The following is a 22,007-nucleotide window of genomic DNA, read 5'->3' as shown; positions in this document are numbered from 1 at the left end:
ATAGAACATCCATATTCATTTGTGGTACCACGATAAAAGGCCTACCTCACTACACTCCTCGCTATTTAAACCCTGATGTAAGTTGCAAATGCTTATATGAATGTAATGATCATGAACGCGAATGAAAGCAATCACTAATGAAGTCATGACAGTTGATGAAAATGTAGTTCGGTCACTTTCTAAAATTATAAAAGAGGCTTGAGGGACCTCTCATATATCTCATTGCGACTCACTGAATTATGCATTCTTTAGTTTTGCAGTACGTGGCACAATAAGATGTATTCATATATGGTAATTTCCATTAATTTCATGAAGCAAAATTGAGAGGTATTTTATAGGTATTGTGACCTTTAGGGCCTCTTCAATTACACATTGTTCTCATAACTCAGTGTTGTTTATAAAATGTCTTGTAACAATATTTCAATTCTGGGTATCAGCCTTCATCAGCCAGGATAGCTTGGCTCCAGTGGCGTAGTGACAACGGGGCCCACCCACGTCTGGGCAAACCCTACCCACATAGAGTGAACAGCAAAACACACAAGATGATGGACGGAATGTTGCTCAATGGGAAAACATTCACCCCCAGTAACAGATCTGGGTTTAATCCATCGTTATTTTGCTCAACAAGCCAGCCCAGTTTAGACATGGCCATATATGCAAATCAGTCTTGACCCTGTGCCTCATGGGAACAGTCGAGCCCGAACTTCCAAGCCAGGTCTTCCCTGGACCGGATTCAAGCATCCTAGGACCGGTTTCTGTATATCAGCTTTCATCAGCCAGTATAGCTTGACTCCAGTGGCATAGTAAGCACAGGACCCACCTCTGGGCACACCCTTCCCACAAAGGGTGAACAGAAAAACACACAAGATGATGGACTGAATGTTGCACAATGGAAAAAGATTCACCCCCAGTCACAGATATGGGTGTAATCCATCGTTATTTTGCTCACCAAGCCACCCCAGTTCAGACATGGCCATATGCAAATCAGTCTTGACCCTGTGCATCATGGGAACAGTCCAGCCTGAACTGCCAAGCCGTGTCTTTCCTGTACCGGAATCAAGCATCCTAAGACCAGTTTCTGTATATCAGCCTTCATCAGCCAGTATAGCTTGACTCCAGTGGCATAGTAAGTACGGGACCTACGTCTGGGCACACCCTTCCCACAAAGGGTGTACAGAAAAACACACAAGATGATGGACGAAATGTTGCACAATGGCAAAACATTCACCCCCGGTCACAGATATGGATTTAATCCATCGTTAGTTTGCTCACCAAGCCACCCCAGTTCAGACATGGCCATGTGCAAATCAGTCTTGACCCTGTGCCTCATGGGAACAGTCCAGCCCAAACTGCCAAGCCATGTCTTCCCTGGACCGGAATCAAGCATCCTAGGACTGGTTTCTGGCTATCAGCCTTCATCAGCCAGGATAGCTTGACTCCAGTGGCGTAGTGACCACGGGACTCTCGTCTGGTCATATCATTCCCACATAGAGTGAACAGCAAAACACACAAGATGATGGACGGAATGTTGCTCAATGGGAAAACATTCACCCCCAGTAACAGATCTGGGTTTAATACATCGTTATTTTGCTCAACCAGCCATCCCAGTTTAGACATGGCCATATGCAAATCAGTCTTGACCCTGTGCCTCATGGAAACATTCGAGCCCGAACTTCCAAGCCAGGTCTTCCCTGGACCGGAATCAAGCATCCTAGGACCGGTTTCTGTATATCAGCCTTCCTCAGCCAGTATAGATTAACTCCAGTGGTGTAGTGAGCATGGGACCCACGTCTGGGCACACCGTTCCCACAAAGGGTGATCAGAAAAATACACGAGATGATCGACGGAATCTTTCACAATGGCAAAACATTCACCCCCAGTCACAGATATGGGTTTCATCCATCGTTAGTTTGCTCACCAAGCCACCCCAGTTCAGACATGGCAATGTGCAAATCAGTCTTGACCCTGTGCCTCATGGGAACAGTCCAGCCCAAACTGCCAAGCCATGTCTTCCCTGGACCGGAATCAAGCATCCTAGGACTGGTTTCTGGCTATCAGCCTTCATCAACCAGGATAGCTTGACTCCAGTGGCGTAGTGAGCACAGGACCCCTGTCTGGACATACCCTTCACACAAAGGGTGAACAGCAAAACACACAAGATGATGTACTGAATGTTGCACAATGGCAAAACATTCACCCCCAGTCACAGATCTGGGTTTAATCCATCATTATTTTGCTCCCAAAGCCAGCCCAGTTTAGACATGGCCATATGCAAGTCAGTCTTGACCCTGTGCCTCATGGGAACAGTCGAGCCAGAACTTTCAAGCCAGGTCTTACCTGGAATGGAATCAAGCATCCTAGGACAAGTTTCTGTATATCAGCCTTCATCAGCCAGTATAGCTTGACTCCAGTGGCGTAGTGAGCACGGGACCCACGTCTGGGCACACCCTTCCCACAAAGGGTGAACAGAAAAACACACAAGATGATGGACGGAATGTTGCACTATGGCAAAACATTCACCCTCAGTCACAGATAGGGATTTAATCCATTGTTAGTTTGCTCACCAAGCCACCCCCGTTCAGACATGGCCATATGCAAATCAGTCTTGACCCTGTGCCTCATGGGAACAGTCCAGCCCAAACTGCCAAGCCATGTCTTCCCTGGAACGGAATCAAGCATCCTAGGACCGGTTTCTGGCTATCAGCCTTCATCAGCCAGGATAGCTTGACTCCAGTGGCGTAGTGAGTACAGTACCCACGTCTGGGCATACCCTTCCCACATACGGTGAACTGCAAAACACACAAGATGATGGACGGAATGTTTCACAATGGCAAAACATTCACCCACAGTCACATATCTGGGTTTAATCCATCGTTAGTTTGATCACCAAGCCACCCCAGTTCAGACATGGCCATGTGCAAATCAGTCTTGACCCTGTGCCTCATGGGAACAGTCCAGCCCAAACTGCCAAGCCATGTCTTCCCTGGACCGGAATCAAGCATCCTAGGACTGGTTTCTGGCTATCAGCCTTCATCAACCAGGATAGCTTGACTCCAGTGGCGTAGTGAGCACAGGACCCACGTCTGGACATACCCTTCACACAAAGGGTGAACAGCAAAACACACAAGATGATGTACTGAATGTTGCACAATGGCAAAACATTCACCCCCAGTCACAGATAGGGATTTAATCCATTGTTAGTTTGCTCACCAAGCCACCCCCGTTCAGACATGGCCATATGCAAATCAGTCTTGACCCTGTGCCTCATGGGAACAGTCCAGCCCAAACTGCCAAGCCATGTCTTCCCTGGACTGGAATCAAGCATCCTAGGACTGGTTTCTGGCTATCAGCCTTCATCAACCAGGATAGCTTGACTCCAGTGGCGTAGTGAGCACAGGACCCACGTCTGGACATACCCTTCACACAAAGGGTGAACAGCAAAACACACAAGATGATGTACTGAATGTTGCACAATGGCAAAACATTCACCCCCAGTCACAGATCTGGGTTTAATCCATCATTATTTTGCTCCCAAAGCCAGCCCAGTTTAGACATGGCCATATGCAAGTCAGTCTTGACCCTGTGCCTCATGGGAACAGTCGAGCCAGAACTTTCAAGCCAGGTCTTACCTGGAATGGAATCAAGCATCCTAGGACAAGTTTCTGTATATCAGCCTTCATCAGCCAGTATAGCTTGACTCCAGTGGCGTAGTGAGCACGGGACCCACGTCTGGGCACACCCTTCCCACAAAGGGTGAACAGAAAAACACACAAGATGATGGACGGAATGTTGCACAATGGCAAAACATTCACCCCCAGTCACAGATAGGGATTTAATCCATTGTTAGTTTGCTCACCAAGCCACCCCGTTCAGACATGGCCATATGCAAATCAGTCTTGACCCTGTGCCTCATGGGAACAGTCCAGCCCAAACTGCCAAGCCATGTCTTCCCTGGAACGGAATCAAGCATCCTAGGACCGGTTTCTGGCTATCAGCCTTCATCAGCCAGGATAGCTTGACTCCAGTGGCGTAGTGAGTACAGTACCCACGTCTGGGCATACCCTTCCCACATAGGGTGAACTGCAAAACACACAAGATGATGGACTGAATGTTTCACAATGGCAAAACATTCACCCACAGTCACATATCTGGGTTTAATCCATCGTTAGTTTGATCACCAAGCCACCCCAGTTCAGACATGGCCATGTGCAAATCAGTCTTGACCCTGTGCCTCATGGGAACAGTCCAGCCCAAACTGCCAAGCCATGTCTTTCCTGGACTGGAATCAAGCATCAGCCAGGATAGCTTGACTCCAGTGGCGTAGTGACCACGGGACCCACGTCTGGGCATACACTTTCCACATAGAGTGAACAGCAAAACACACAAGATGATGGACGGAATGTTGCTCAATGTGAAAACATTCACCCCCAGTAACAGATCTGGGTTTAATCCATCGTCATTTTGCTCAGCAAGCCAGCCCAGTTTAGACATGGCCATATGCAAATCAGTCTTGACCCTTTGCCTCATGGGAACAGTCGAGCCCGAACTTCCAAGCCAGGTCTTTCCTGGACTGGAATCAAGCATCCTAGGACCGGTTTCTGTATATCAGCCCTCATCAGCCAGTATAGCTTGAATCCAGTGGCGTAGTGAGCACGGGACCCACGTCTGGGCACACCCTTCCCACAAAGGGTGAACAGAAAAACACACAAGATGATGGACGGAATGTTGCACAATGGCAAAACATTCACCCCCAGTCACAGATATGGGTTTAATCCATCGTTAGTTTGCTCACCAAGCCACCCCAGTTCAGACATGGCCATGTGCAAATCAATCTTGACCCTGGGCCTCACGGGAACAGTCCAGCCCAAACTGCCAAGCCATGTCTTCCCTGGACCGGAATCAAGCATCCTAGGACTGGTTTCTGGCTATCAGCCTTCATCAGCCAGGATAGCTTGACTCCAGTGGCGTAATGAGCACAGGACCCACGTCTGGACATACCCTTCACACAAAGGGTGAACAGCAAAACACACAAGATGATGGACTGAATGTTGCACAATGGCAAAATATCCCCCAGTCACAGATCTGGGTTTAATCCATCATTATTTTGCTCACCAAGCCAGCCCAGTTTAGACATGGCCATATGCAAATCAGTCTTGACCCTGTGCCTCATGGGAACAGTCGAGCCCGAACTTCCAAGCCAGGTCTTCCCTGGACCGGAATCAAGCATCCTAGGACCGGTTTCTGGCTATCAGCCTTCATCAGCCAAGATAGCTTGACTCCAGTGACGTAGTGAGCATGGGTCCCACATCTGAGCATACCCTTCCCACATAGGGTGAACAGCAAAACACACAAGATGATAACCGAAATGTTGCACAATGGCAAAACATTCACCCCCAGTTACAGATCTGGGTTTAATCCATCGTTATTTTGCTCACCAAGCCACCCCAGTTCAGACATGGCCATATGCAAAACAGTCTTGACCCTGTGCCTCATGGGAACAGTCCAGCCTGAACTGCCAAGCCATGTTTTCCCTGGACCGGAATCAAGCATCCTAGGACCGGTTTCTGTCTATCAGCCTTCATCAGCCAGGATAGCTTGACTCCAGTGGCGTAGTGAGCACAGGACCCACGTCTGGACATACCCTTCACACAAAGGGTGAACAGCAAAACACACAAGATGATGGACTGAATGTTGCACAATGGCAAAACATTCACCCCCAGTCACACATCTGGGTTTAATCCATCATTATTCTGCTCACCAAGCCAGCCCAGTTTAGACATAGCCATATGCAAATCAGTCTTGACCCAGTGCCTCATGGGGACAGTCGAGCCCGAACTTCCAAGCCAGGTCTTCCCTGGACCGGAATCAAGCATCCTAGGACCGGTTTCTGTATATCAGCCTTCATCAGCCAGTATAGCTTGACTCCGGTGGCGTAGTGAGCACGGGACCCACGTCTGGGCACACCCTTCCCACAAAGGGTGAACAGAAAAACACACAAGATGATTAACTGAATGTTGCACAATGTCAAAACATTCACCCCAGTCACAGATATGGATTTAATCCATTATTAGTTTGCTCACCAAGCCACCCCAGTTCAGATATAGCCATGTGCAAATCAGTCTTGACCCTGTGCCTCATGGGAACAGTCCAGCCCAAATTGCCAAGCCATGTCTTCCCTGGACCGGAAGCAAGCATCCTAGGACCGGTTTCTGGGTATCAGCCTTCATCAGCCAGGATAGCTTGGCTCCAGTGGCGTAGTGACAACGGGGCCCACCCACGTCTGGGCATACCCTACCCACATAGAGTGAACAGCAAAACACACAAGATGATTGACAGAATGTTGCTCAATGGGAAAACATTCACCCCCAGTCACAGATCTGGGTTTAATCCTTTGTTATTTTGCTCACCAAGCCACCCAAGTTCAGACATGGCCGAATGCAAATCAGTCTTGACCCTGTGCCTCATGGGAACAGTCCAGCCCGAACTGCCAAGCCATGTCTTCCCTGAACCAGAATCAAGCATCCTAAGACCGGTTTCTGGCTATCTGCCTTCATCAGCCAGGATAGCTTGACTCCAGTTGCGTAGTGAACACAGGACCCACGTCCGGGCAAACCCTTCCCACATTGGGTGAACAGCAAAACACACAAGATGATGGACGGAATGTTGCACAATGGCAAAACATTCACCCATAGTCACAGATCTGGGTTTTAATCCTTTGTTATTTTGCTCACCAAGCCACCCAAGTTCAGACATGGCCGAATGCAAATCAGTCTTGACCCTGTGCCTCATGGGAACAGTCCAGCCCGAACTGCCAAGCCATGTCTTCCCTGAACCAGAATCAGCATCCTAAGACCGGTTTCTGGCTATCAGCCTTCATCAGCCAGGATAGCTTGACTCCAGTGGCGTAGTGAGCACAGGACCCACGTCTGGACATACCCTTCACACAAAGGGTGAACAGCAAAACACACAAGATGATGGACGGAATGTTTCACAATGGCAAAACATTCACCCCCAGTCACAGATCTGGGTTTAATCGATCCTTATTTTGCTCACCAAGCCACCCTAGTTCAGACATGGCCATATGCCAATCAGTCTTGACCCTGTGCCTCATGGGAACAGTCCAGCCCGAACTTCCAAGCCATTCCTTCCCTGGACCATAATCAAGCATGCTAGGACTGGTTTCTGGCTATTAGCCTTCATCAGCAAGGATAGCTTGACCCCAGTGCAGGAGTACATCACCATGCCACAGTCACTGCAGAACTTTTAACAAGTAGCAGATCCACTCTAACCAATTGCCAATATTCAATAAGTTGTTGGAGCCATCAACTTTGCATTTGAGGCTGTAGATGGCTATAAAGACAGAGGGTAGGCCATTCTTCATAGACAGTCATAGCCCAAAGAGCCGACTTCGATGGGCTTTGTGTTGGCAATCATCGTGGGCTGTCACTGGCAGCGCTAAGTGTGGGTCTCACATCGCACCGTAAGAATATGAAAGCTGCCTGAGATGCTAGGGGACCCTTCACACATCTATGCTGCCTTTCCTGATGCAAAACATGACAGCTTCATGGACCATCAGTCAGTGATATCACCCTAAATGAATACCTTGGAGAACGGAGTACATCATTCACACATAGACCCTCCATATTCATTTGTGGTACCACGATAAAAGGCCTACCTCACTACACTCCTCGCTATTTAAACCCTGATGTAAGTTGCAAATGCTTATATGAATGTAATGATCATGAACGTGAATGAAAGCAATCACTAATGAAGTCATGACAGATGATGAAAATGTAGTTCGGTCACTTTCTAAAATTATAAAAGAGGCTTGAGGGACCTCTAATATATCTCATAGCGACTCACTGAATTATGCATTTTTTAGTTTTGCAGTACGTGGCACAATAAGATGTATTCATATATGGTAATTTCCATTCATTTCATGAGGCAAAAATGAGAGGTATTTTATAGGTATTGTGACCTTTAGGGCCTCTTCAATTACACATTGTTCTCATAACTCAGTGTTGTTTATGAAATGTCTTGTAACAATATTTCAATTCTGGGTATCAGCCTTCATCAGCCAGGATAGCTTGGCTCCAGTGGCGTAGTGACAACGGGGCCCACCCACGTCTGGGCAAACCCTACCCACATAGAGGGAACAGCAAAACACACAAGATGATGGACGGAATGTTGCTCAATGGGAAAACATTCACCCCCAGTAACAGATCTGGGTTTAATCCATCGTTATTTTGCTCAACAAGCCAGCCCAGTTTAGACATGGCCATATATGCAAATCAGTCTTGACCCTGTGCCTCATGGGAACAGTCGAGCCCGAACTTCCAAGCCAGGTCTTCCCTGGACCGGATTCAAACATCCTAGGACCGGTTTCTGTATGTCAGCCTTCATCACCCAGTATAGCTTGACTCCAGTGGCGTAGTGAGCACGGGACCCACCTCTGGGCACACCCTTCCCACAAAGGGTGAACAGAAAAACACACAAGATGATTGACGGAATGTTGCATATTGGCAAAACATTCACCCCAGTCACAGATATGGGTTTAATCCATTGTTATTTTGCTCACCAAGCCACCCCAGTTCAGACATGGCCATATGCAAATCAGTCTTGACCCTGTGCCTCATGGGAACAGTCCAGCCTGAACTGCCAAGCCGTGTCTTCCCTGGACTGGAATCAAGCATCCTAGGACCAGTTTCTGGCTATCAGCCTTCATCAGCCAGGATATCGTGACTCCAGTGGTGTAGTGAGCACAGGACCCACGTCTGGACATACCCTTCACACAAAGGGTGAACAGCAAAACACACAAGATGATGGACTGAATGTTGCACAATGGAAAAACATTCACCCCCAGTCACAGATCTGGGTTTAATCCATCATTATTTTGCTCACCAAGCCAGCCCAAATTAGACATAGCGATATGCAAATCAGTCTTGACCCAGTGCCTCATGGGAACAGTTGAGCCCGAACTTCCAAGCCAGGTCTTCCCTGGACCGGAATCAAGCATCCTAGGAATGGTTTCTGTATATCAGCCTTCATCAGCCAGTATAGCTTGACTCCAGTGGCATAGTAAGCACAGGACCTACGTCTGGGCACACCCTTCCCACAAAGGGTGAACAGAAAAACACACAAGATGATGGACGAAATGTTGCACAATGGCAAAACATTCACCCCCAGTCACAGATATGGATTTAATCCATCGTTAGTTTGCTCACCAAGCCACCCCAGTTCAGACATGGCCATGTGCAAATCAGTCTTGACCCTGTGCCTCATGGGAACAGTCCAGCCCAAACTGCCAAGCCATGTCTTCCCTGGACCGGAATCAAGCATCCTAGGACCGGTTTCTGGCTATCAGCCTTTATCAGCCAGGATAGCTTGACTCCAGGGCATAGGGACCACGGGACCCACGTCTGGGCATACCATTCCCACATAGAGTGAACAGCAAAACACACAAGATGATGGACGGAATGTTGCTCAATGGGAAAACATTCACCCCCAGTAACAGATCTGGGTTTAATACATCGTTATTTTGCTCAACAAGCCATCCCAGTTTAGACATGGCCATATGCAAATCAGTCTTGACCCTGTGCCTCATGGAAACATTCGAGCCCGAACTTCCAAGCCAGGTCTTCCCTGGACCGGAATCAAGCATCCTAGGACCGGTTTCTGTATATCAGCCTTCCTCAGCCAGTATAGCTTGACTCCAGTGGCGTAGTGAGCATGGGACCCACGTCTGGGCACACCGTTCCCACAAAGGGTGAACAGAAAAACACACAAGATGATCGATGGAATGTTTCACAATGGCAAAACATTCACCCCCAGTCACAGATATGGGTTTAATCCATCGTTAGTTTGCTCACCAAGCCACCCCAGTTCAGACATGGCAATGTGCAAATCAGTCTTGACCCTGTGCCTCATGGGAACAGTCCAGCCCAAACAGCCAAGCCATGTCTTCCCTGGACCGGAATCAAGCATCCTAGGACTGGTTTCTGGCTATCAGCCTTCATCAACCAGGATAGCTTGACTCAAGTGGCGTAGTGAGCACAGGACCCACGTCTGGACATACCCTTCACACAAAGGGTGAACAGCAAAACACACAAGATGATGTACTGAATGTTGCACAATGGCAAAACATTCACCCCCAGTCACAGATCTGGGTTTAATCCATCATTATTTTGCTCACCAAGCCAGCCCAGGTTAGACATGGCCATATGCAAATCAGTCTTGACCCTGTGCCTCATGGGAACAGTCGAGCCCGAACTTTCAAGCCAGGTCTTCCCTGGAATGGAATCAAGCATCCTAGGACAAGTTTCTGTATATCAGCCTTCATCAGCCAGTATAGCTTGACTCCAGTGGCGTAGTGAGCACGGGACCCACCTCTGGGCACACCCTTCCCACAAAGGGTGAACAGAAAAACACACAAGATGATTGACGGAATGTTGCATATTGGCAAAACATTCACCCCAGTCACAGATATGGGTTTAATCCATTGTTATTTTGCTCACCAAGCCACCCCAGTTCAGACATGGCCATATATGCAAATCAGTCTTGACCCTGTGCCTCATGGGAACAGTCGAGCCCGAACTTCCAAGCCAGGTCTTCCCTGGACCGGATTCAAACATCCTAGGACCGGTTTCTGTATGTCAGCCTTCATCACCCAGTATAGCTTGACTCCAGTGGCGTAGTGAGCACGGGACCCACCTCTGGGCACACCCTTCCCACAAAGGGTGAACAGAAAAACACACAAGATGATTGACGGAATGTTGCATATTGGCAAAACATTCACCACAGTCACAGATATGGGTTTAATCCATTGTTATTTTGCTCACCAAGCCACCCCAGTTCAGACATGGCCATATGCAAATCAGTCTTGACCCTGTGCCTCATGGGAACAGTCCAGCCTGAACTGCCAAGCCGTGTCTTCCCTGGACTGGAATCAAGCATCCTAGGACCAGTTTCTGGCTATCAGCCTTCATCAGCCAGGATATCTTGACTCCAGTGGTGTAGTGAGCACAGGACCCACGTCTGGACATACCCTTCACACAAAGGGTGAACAGCAAAACACACAAGATGATGGACTGAATGTTGCACAATGGAAAAACATTCACCCCCAGTCACAGATCTGGGTTTAATCCATCATTATTTTGCTCACCAAGCCAGCCCAAATTAGACATAGCGATATGCAAATCAGTCTTGACCCAGTGCCTCATGGGAACAGTTGAGCCCGAACTTCCAAGCCAGGTCTTCCCTGGACCGGAATCAAGCATCCTAGGAATGGTTTCTGTATATCAGCCTTCATCAGCCAGTATAGCTTGACTCCAGTGGCATAGTAAGCACAGGACCTACGTCTGGGCACACCCTTCCCACAAAGGGTGAACAGAAAAACACACAAGATGATGGACGAAATGTTGCACAATGGCAAAACATTCACCCCCAGTCACAGATATGGATTTAATCCATCGTTAGTTTGCTCACCAAGCCACCCCAGTTCAGACATGGCCATGTGCAAATCAGTCTTGACCCTGTGCCTCATGGGAACAGTCCAGCCCAAACTGCCAAGCCATGTCTTCCCTGGACCGGAATCAAGCATCCTAGGACCGGTTTCTGGCTATCAGCCTTTATCAGCCAGGATAGCTTGACTCCAGGGCATAGGGACCACGGGACCCACGTCTGGGCATACCATTCCCACATAGAGTGAACAGCAAAACACACAAGATGATGGACGGAATGTTGCTCAATGGGAAAACATTCACCCCCAGTAACAGATCTGGGTTTAATACATCGTTATTTTGCTCAACAAGCCATCCCAGTTTAGACATGGCCATATGCAAATCAGTCTTGACCCTGTGCCTCATGGAAACATTCGAGCCCGAACTTCCAAGCCAGGTCTTCCCTGGACCGGAATCAAGCATCCTAGGACCGGTTTCTGTATATCAGCCTTCCTCAGCCAGTATAGCTTGACTCCAGTGGCGTAGTGAGCATGGGACCCACGTCTGGGCACACCGTTCCCACAAAGGGTGAACAGAAAAACACACAAGATGATCGATGGAATGTTTCACAATGGCAAAACATTCACCCCCAGTCACAGATATGGGTTTAATCCATCGTTAGTTTGCTCACCAAGCCACCCCAGTTCAGACATGGCAATGTGCAAATCAGTCTTGACCCTGTGCCTCATGGGAACAGTCCAGCCCAAACTGCCAAGCCATGTCTTCCCTGGACCGGAATCAAGCATTCTAGGACTGGTTTCTGGCTATCAGCCTTCATCAACCAGGATAGCTTGACTCAAGTGGCGTAGTGAGCACAGGACCCACGTCTGGACATACCCTTCACACAAAGGGTGAACAGCAAAACACACAAGATGATGTACTGAATGTTGCACAATGGCAAAACATTCACCCCCAGTCACAGATCTGGGTTTAATCCATCATTATTTTGCTCACCAAGCCAGCCCAGGTTAGACATGGCCATATGCAAATCAGTCTTGACCCTGTGCCTCATGGGAACAGTCGAGCCCGAACTTTCAAGCCAGGTCTTCCCTGGAATGGAATCAAGCATCCTAGGACAAGTTTCTGTATATCAGCCTTCATCAGCCAGTATAGCTTGACTCCAGTGGCGTAGTGAGCACGGGACCCACGTCTGGGCACACCCTTCCCACAAAGGTTGAACAGAAAAACACACAAGATGATTAACTGAATGTTGCACAATGGCAAAACATTCACCCCAGTCACAGATATGGATTTAATCCATTATTAGTTTGCTCATCAAGCCACCCCAGTTCAGATATAGCCATGTGCAAATCAGTCTTGACCCTGTGCCTCATGGGAACAGTCCAGCCCAAATTGCCAAGCCATGTCTTCCCTGGACCGGAAGCAAGCATCCTAGGACCGGTTTCTGGGTATCAGCCTTCATCAGCCAGGATAGCTTGGCTCCAGTGGCGTAGTGACAACGGGGCCCACCCACGTCTGGGCATACCCTACCCACATAGAGTGAACAGCAAAACACACAAGATGATTGACGGAATGTTGCTCAATGGGAAAACATTCACCCCCAGTCACAGATCTGGGTTTAATCCTTTGTTATTTTGCTCACCAAGCCACCCAAGTTCAGACATGGCCGAATGCAAATCAGTCTTAACCCTGTGCCTCATGGGAACAGTCCAGCCCGAACTGCCAAGCCATGTCTTCCCTGAACCAGAATCAAGCATCCTAAGACCGGTTTCTGGCTATCAGCCTTCATCAGCCAGGATAGCTTGACTCCAGTTGCGTAGTGAACACAGGACCCACGTCCGGGCAAACCCTTCCCACATTGGGTGAACAGCAAAACACACAAGATGATGGACGGAATGTTGCACAATGGCAAAACATTCACCCATAGTCACAGATCTGGGTTTTAATCCTTTGTTATTTTGCTCACCAAGCCACCCAAGTTCAGACATGGCCGAATGCAAATCAGTCTTGACCCTGTGCCTCATGGGAACAGTCCAGCCCGAACTGCCAAGCCATGTCTTCCCTGAACCAGAATCAAGCATCCTAAGACCGGTTTCTGGCTATCAGCCTTCATCAGCCAGGATAGCTTGACTCCAGTGGCGTAGTGAGCACAGGACCCACGTCTGGACATACCCTTCACACAAAGGGTGAACAGCAAAACACACAAGATGATGGACGGAATGTTTCACAATGGCAAAACATTCACCCCCAGTCACAGATCTGGGTGTAATCGATCCTTATTTTGCTCACCAAGCCACCCTAGTTCAGACATGGCCATATGCCAATCAGTCTTGACCCTGTGCCTCATGGGAACAGTCCAGCCCGAACTTCCAAGCCATTCCTTCCCTGGACCATAATCAAGCATGCTAGGACTGGTTTCTGGCTATTAGCCTTCATCAGCAAGGATAGCTTGACCCCAGTGCAGGAGTACATCACCATGCCACAGTCACTGCAGAACTTTTAACAAGTAGCAGATCCACTCTAACCAATTGCCAATTTTCAATAAGTTGTTGGAGCCATCAACTTTGCATTTGAGGCTATAGATGGCTATAAAGACAGAGGGTAGGCCATTCTTCATAGACAGTCATAGCGCAAAGAGCCGACTTCGATGGGCTTTGTGTTGGCAATCATCGTGGGCTGTCACTGGCAGCGCTAAGTGTGGGTCTCACATCGCACCGTAAGAATATGAAAGCTGCCTGAGATGCTAGGGGACCCTTCACACATCTATGCTGCCTTTCCTGATGCAAAACATGACAGCTTCATGGACCATCAGTCAGTGATATCACCCTAAATGAATACCTTGGAGAACGGAGTATATCATTCACACATAGAACATCCATATTCATTTGTGGTACCACGATAAAAGGCCTACCTCACTACACTCCTCGCTATTTAAACCCTGATGTAAGTTGCAAATGCTTATATGAATGTAATGATAATGAACGTGAATGAAAGCAATCACTAATGAAGTCATGACAGTTGATGAAAATGTAGTTCGGTCACTTTCTAAAATTATAAAAGAGGCTTGAGGGACCTCTCATATATCTCATAGCGACTCACTGAATTATGCATTCTTTAGTTTTGCAGTACGTGGCACAATAAGATGTATTCATATATGGTAATTTCCATTAATTTCATGAAGCAAAAATGAGAGGTATTTTATAGGTATTGTGACCTTTAGGGCCTCTTCAATTACACATTGTTCTCATAACTCAGTGTTGTTTATAAAATGTCTTGTAACAATATTTCAATTCTGGGTATCAGCCTTCATCAGCCAGGATAGCTTGGCTCCAGTGGCGTAGTGACAACGGGGCCCACCCACGTCTGGGCAAACCCTACCCACATAGAGTGAACAGCAAAACACACAAGATGATGGACGGAATGTTGCTCAATGGTAAAACATTCACCCCCAGTAACAGATCTGGGTTTAATCCATCGTTATTTTGCTCAACAAGCCAGCCCAGTTTAGACATGGCCATATATGCAAATCAGTCTTGACCCTGTGCCTCCTGGGAACAGTCGAGCCCGTACTTCCAAGCCAGGTCTTCCCTGGACCGGATTCAAGCATCCTAGGACCGGTTTCTGTATATCAGCTTTCATCAGCCAGTATAGCTTGACTCCAGTGGCGTAGTGAGCACGGGACCCACCTCTGGGCACACCCTTCCCACAAAGGGTGAACAGAAAAACACAGAAGATGATGGACTGAATGTTGCACAATGGAAAAACATTCACCCCCAGTCACAGATATGGGTTTAATCCATCGTTATTTTGCTCACCAAGCCACCCCAGTTCAGACATGGCCATATGCAAATCAGTCTTGACCCTGTGCTTCATGGGAACAGTCCAGCCTGAACTGCCAAGCCGTGTCTTCCCTGGACCGGAATCAAGCATCCTAGGACCAGTTTCTGTATATCAGCCTTCATCAGCCAGTATAGCTTGACTCCAGTGGCATAGTAAGTACGGGACCTACGTCTGGGCACACCCTTCCCACACAGGGTGAACAGAAAAACACACAAGATGATGGACGAAATGTTGCACAATGGCAAAACATTCACCCCCAGTCACAGATATGGATTTAATCCATCGTTAGTTTGCTCACCAAGCCACCCCAGTTCAGACATGGCCATGTGCAAATCAATCTTGACCATGTGCCTCACGGGAACAGTCCAGCCCAAACTGCCAAGCCATGTCTTCCCTGGACCGGAATCAAGCATCCTAGGACTGGTTTCTGGCTATCAGCCTTCATCAGCCAGGATAGCTTGACTCCAGTGGCGTAGTGAGCACAGGAGAGATAAGAAGTGAGACTAGGTAAAACCTAGAATCATCCCTTAGCGGGCACACAGTTCATTGTCTTCCATATGAGAAAGACTTCCACTCTTGTTAATTTCTCAATGTTAGTCTTTATTTAATGGCGTTTTAAGTATCAAATGTTCAAACAAGTTTGTGTTGACCACTTAAGTGCTTCTCAAACATGTTATTATCTTCAGGCAATGTCATAATGGTATTACCAATGCATTTCGGGCATTACAAATCATGCCCTTCATCAGGGAGACGACACTGTAAAGAATATGATAAATAAACATTACTATCTAGTGCACAAACGTACATAACAAAAATAATAATCTCATATTCGCATTGTCAGTTAGCTGGAAAAACGTAAACAACATGAGAAACATAGCGTTGACTCGAGAAATATGAAACAGTATGTGGGAAGACTGATGTTTTAACGGGGTGTTCACAAGGTAAGTAGAGTAAAAAGAATATGATATCACTTACATGCCTTTCGTAATAGGGTGATACCAATCTAGAGAAAAAGAGATGCGGAAAAGGCTCAGTTATCGTATGACCGATAAGTATTAAGACGAGCTGTCAGTAAGATATAGCAATCTATCGTCGGGAGTAGACTGACCTGAAATTGAGGAGTGAGGCTAGCTCAAGTCCGTTAATCGTCTTCAGTGGTGGCGGTATGAAAGTATTTCGGTCCCGCTAAAATGTTTTGAAAAAAGTTCCGATCATGTGAGGTGTCACATGATCATGGATACGGAAAAAAGACTGACCTTCATCTGGGGAGTACGGCTATGTGCCGGAAAAGATCATCCGGTGTATATCACATTCGGGGAAATGATAGCTAAAAGAACCAAGTGTCCTTCGTTAAAGGTGTGTACGGGGTGAAAAAACTATCGGTGATGCCGAAGTTCTGAAAAAACTGTCGGTGATGCCGAAGTTCAAAAAATTGCGAACGAGAGGAAAGGAAAACGTCAGGGTTCGAAGCTGTGTACTAATGGTCTGAAAGTCGTGTGTTTAAAGAGGTTATGCCATTGTGCGGTGTGCATGGATAGTAAAAAATTCAAGAGGTACTAGAGTGAAGAATAAAGAGACAGTTGACAAGACAAAAGTGTCGGGTATAGTGTATACAAACACAATAAACACAATATACGGTCTTTAGAGCAATTGGTCACAGGTAACATGAAAGCTCAATTCTTTCATTCAAACCCATCGGTTTTTGGGTAGAAAGTTTTTGAATCCAATGATTCTCCCTTCTGAGTAGATGTTTGGAATTGTCTCTCCCTTCTGTTTTTTGGACAGTTTCTAAAATTATGAACTTGATTTGGGAAACATTGTGATGTTCTTCCACAAAGTGTGATGATAGGGCTGATTTGGTGTTCTTCAATCTGATATTAGACTTGTGTTCAGTTAATCTCACTTTGATACGGCGTTCTGTTTTGCCCACGTACATCTTCCCGCATGGGCATCTTATCCCATAAATTAAATTGCTGGATTCACAGGTGGCATTTACTTTTAGTTTGATGGGATAGCCTTTTGAAGGATGGCTTATATGGTTTCCTCGAATTATGCTGTAACAGTTCCCGCAATTTAAACAAGGTTTAGTTCCTGAGAAGGTTGTGTTTTCTGTGGGTTTGTGCTGAAGGATTTCTCCCAGGTTCTTCGCTCTGGTGAACGCAAATATCGGTGGTTGGCTGAATGACTGTTTGAAATCTGGTTCAATGTTAAGGATTGACCAATGTTTTCGAATTATTTGCTTGTATTTCTTGCTGGCTGTGGAATATTTGGATACCACCACTGTACGTGATTGGACAGTTTTCGATTTAGGGATTAAGAGATTGGGTCTGTTGATTTTATCTATCCTCTCTTTAGATTCCTCCACTATTGCTAATGGGTACCCTCTAGCGGTGAATTTGTTGGTCATTTCTTCAAGTCGTGTCTCTAAAATGGTTTCATCAGAAATTATTCTTTTCACTCTGGCCATTTGTGAGAACGGTAAGTTCCTAATTAGGTTAGGTTCGTGAAAGCTGGAATACAGTAGCATATTGTTCCTGTCAGTGGGTTTGACATATAGATCAGTTGTAAACCCATTAGGGGTTATAGAGACTTTAACATCCAGAAAGTTGACTGTGGTGTCAGATATGTCCCATGTCAATTGTATCCGTTGGTCAATATCATTGAATTTCGTCAATTCAGTTCGCAATTTTTCTTCAGTGTTGGTCCAAATGATGAAAAGATCATCAATATATCTGATAATCATTTTGAGGTTATCTGTCCATTCCTTATTCGAAAAGATGTGTTGGTTTTCATACCATTGCATGAATATATTGGCATACACGGGAGCTGCCGAGTTGCCCATGGCCATGCCAGTGAGCTGTTGGTACCAGGTGTCGTTGACTTTAAAATAACTGTGATACAGTATGAAATACATCAGCTTCATAAGAAAAATCTGAAAGTCTGGATCAAGATCTGTGTGAAGAAGAGCAATTTCCATCGCTTCTATACCCATGTTATGGGGTATACTGGTGTAGAGACTCCGTACGTCGGCTGTACATAAGATTACCTTTTCAGTTGGATTCAAAGGTATCTGTTGTAGTTTCAGAATGAATTGTGAGGTATCCTTGACATAAGTTTGCATAGATTGCACTGCGGGCTGCATGTATTTGTCCAAAAGTTGTCCTATTGGTTCGTGTAAGCTCCCTCGCGTTGACACAATTGGCCGCATTGGTGGATCAAACAAGTTTTTATGAATCTTAGGAACCATTCTTAATGTAGGACTTTTCGGATTCGCTGTAGTTAGAAAGTTCTTAGTTCTCTCAGTTATGGTGCCTTGTTTGTATGCATCATCTGTGATGGTTTTAAGATTTTTAGAAAACTCAAATGTGGGATTGTAGTCGAGTTTGGTGTAGGTGTTAGTATCGGTGATGTGATCCATCACTTTGTTGTTATACATGTCGGTGTTCATGATCACAATGGCTCCACCTTTGTCTGCCTTAGTGAATATGATTTTATCATTGGTGGCCATTTTTCTTAGGGTATCAAGATCCTTTTGGGTAGCATTCTTTCTTTTAGGTTTGATATGTTTAATCCTGTGTAGATCTTGTTTGACTAGGTTCTCGAATAAATCCAGAGTCTTGTGACTTGATGGGGCCTGAAAAATACTTTGTGGTCGTAGTCCAAGTAATTGGTCTTTCTCAAGCTGTGGACGATCAGGGAGTGTATTGTCAAAGAAATGTCTCAATCTCAGCTTCCGCATAAGCTTGAAGAAGCTAACTTCCAGTTCCAAGTTATCAGTGGTAGCTGTTGGTACAAATGATGTGCCTTTTTGTAGTAGTTCTAATTCATATGAGTTGAAATGTTGGTCACTAATATTAATGACTAATTGTTCTGCGGTTGGTTCTTCTTGGTCTTTCTCTCCTTCTCCTTGTCCTTGGATAGTGTTGATGTACTCCGAGTCGTTGGTGGGTCTCTTTCTTTGTCTTTTGCCTGACCCTCTCCGGGGTCTCCTTTTTGGGATTGGCCCTGGTCTAAAAAAGGGTTGGTTTCAGTTGTTTTGCTAGTGGTAGGTTCTTCAGTAGGAGTTTTGTCTTGTGCTGTACGTGTGAATTGCGGTTTGCGTGGTCTTTGACTGGTGTCGCTATCAGTAGAAGATGATTCTGTGTTGGAATTGTAAGGACGATTCCTTCGTTTTTGTGCGTAGACATCCGCCCATGTATATACTTCCCCGAGACGGTAATCAAGGGTATCTCTCTTGAATTTACGGATTTTCCGTTCATTGATTTCCTTAGAGTGTCGATCTATTTGGTTTTTGATGTCTTCTAGGGTTGTGCTTAATTCGTCATCATTTTAGATAGCTCAGATGAGGTTTCTTCTATTTCTGTGCTTAATTCTTCAAGTATGGTAGATAATTCTTGTATGATCAGTAAAATCAAATCTAAAGAACATTTGTTCAGAATTTCATACCATCGTTCTTGAAACTTTTTAGAATGCTTACAGAGGGATGGTTTCAGTGCAATTCTTAGGCCTCGTGGTATGCGCGAGTTGCGATGGTATTTTATCAATATGCTGGCATGTAGTTGTTGGTTGGTTTTCCGTTTAGACAGATATAGTAATTGTCTTATATTTTGCTCTTTGGACCGGCTTGTGTTATCTTGTGACAGTTCTTCCCTGATTAAGGAGTATATTTGGTCAACATCCTTAGTTTCAAATGCAAAAGTTGAAGCTCTGGCTTCCGTGCTTTTCGATATGTCGTCGTAATTACTCATTGTTCAATGATTCATGTGATGGTTAGGTGCGTGCTATCTGTCCATGGGACGCTATGTAGACCAAATGTGATAAGAATTGGATAGATGCACAGCGAATGGGTTATGTGAGGTAATCACATTAATTTGATTTTATGGTGCACCGAAAGGAGGCGTCGAGGGTCCAGCGACGTCTTAACAATTGAGAAAAGAAGTGAGACTAGGTAAAACCTAGAATCATCCCTTAGCGGGCACACAGTTCATTGTCTTCCATATGAGAAAAACTTCCACTCTTGTTAATTTCTCAATGTTAGTTTTTATTTAATGGCGTTTTAAGTATCAAACGTTCAAACAAGTTTGTGTTGACCACTTAAGTGCTTCTCAAACATGTTATTTTCTTCAGGCAATGTCATAATGGTATTACCAATGCATTTCGGGCATTACAAATCATGCCCTTCATCAGGGAGACGACACTGTAAAGAATATGATAAATAAACATTACTATCTAGTGCACAAACGTACATAACAAAAATAATAATCTCATATTCGCATTGTCAGTTAGCTGGAAAAACGTAAACAACATGAGAAACATAGCGTTGACTCGAGAAATATGAAACAGTATGTGGGAAGACTGATGTTTTAACGGGTCTTCCCTGGACCGGATTCAAGCATCCTAGGACCGGTTTCTGTATATCAGCTTTCATCAGCCAGTATAGCTTGACTCCAGTGGCGTAGTGAGCACGGGACCCACCTCTGGGCACACCCTTCCCACAAAGGGTGAACAGAAAAACACACAAGATGATGGACGGAATGTTGCATAATGGCAAAACATTCACCCCCAGTCACAGATATAGGTTTAATCCATCGTTATTTTGCTCACCAAGCCACCCCAGTTCAGACATGGCCATATGCAAATCAGTCTTGACCCTGTGCCTCATGGGAACAGTCCAGCCTGAACTGCCAAGCCGTGTCTTCCCTGAACCGGAATCAAGCATCCTAGGACCGGTTTCCGGCTATCAGCCTTCATCAGCCAGGATAGCTTGACTCCAGTGGCGTAGTGAGCACAGGACCCACGTCTGGACATACCCTTCACACAAAGGGTGAACAGGAAAACACACAAGATGATGGACTGAATGTTGCACAATGGCAAAATATTCACCCCCAGTCACAGATCTGGGTTTAATCCATCATTATTTTGCTCACCAAGCCAGCCCAGTTTAGACATGGCCATATGCAAATCAGTCTTGACCCTGTGCCTCATGGGAACAGTCGAGCCCGAACTTCCAAGCCAGGTCTTCCCTGGACCGGAATCAAGCATCCTAGGACCGGTTTCTGGCTATCAGCCTTCATCAGCCAAGATAGCTTGACTCCAGTGGCGTAGTGAGCATGGGTCCCACATCTGAGCATACCCTTCCCACATAGGGTGAACAGCAAAACACACAAGATGATAACTGAAATGTTGCACAATGGCAAAACATTCACCCCCAGTTACAGATCTGGGTTTAATCCATCGTTATTTTGCTCACCAAGCCACCCCAGTTCAGACATGGCCATATGCAAAACAGTCTTGACCCTGTGCCTCATGGGAACAGTCCAGCCTGAACTGCCAAGCCATGTTTTCCCTGGACCGGAATCAAGCATCCTAGGACCGGTTTCTGTCTATCAGCCTTCATCAGCCAGGATAGCTTGACTCCAGTGGCGTAGTGAGCATGGGAACTACGTCTGGGCATACCCTTCCCACATTGGGTGAACAGCAAAACACTCAAGATGATGGACAGAATGTTGCACAATGGCAAAACATTCACCCATAGTCACAGATCTGGGTTTTAATCCTTTGTTATTTTGCTCACCAAGCCACCCAAGTTCAGACATGACCGTATGCAAATCAGTCTTGACCCTGTGCCTCATGGGAACAATCCAGCCCGAACTGCCAAGCCATGTCTTCCCTGAACCAGAATCAAGCATCCTCAGACCGGTTTCTGGC

Source organism: Lissotriton helveticus, chromosome 1_1, assembly GCF_964261635.1.
Source record: "Lissotriton helveticus chromosome 1_1, aLisHel1.1, whole genome shotgun sequence".
Taxonomy (NCBI): domain Eukaryota; kingdom Metazoa; phylum Chordata; class Amphibia; order Caudata; family Salamandridae; genus Lissotriton; species Lissotriton helveticus.
The sequence above is the reverse complement of the archived record's forward strand: the minus strand, read 5'-3'. Positions refer to the sequence as shown.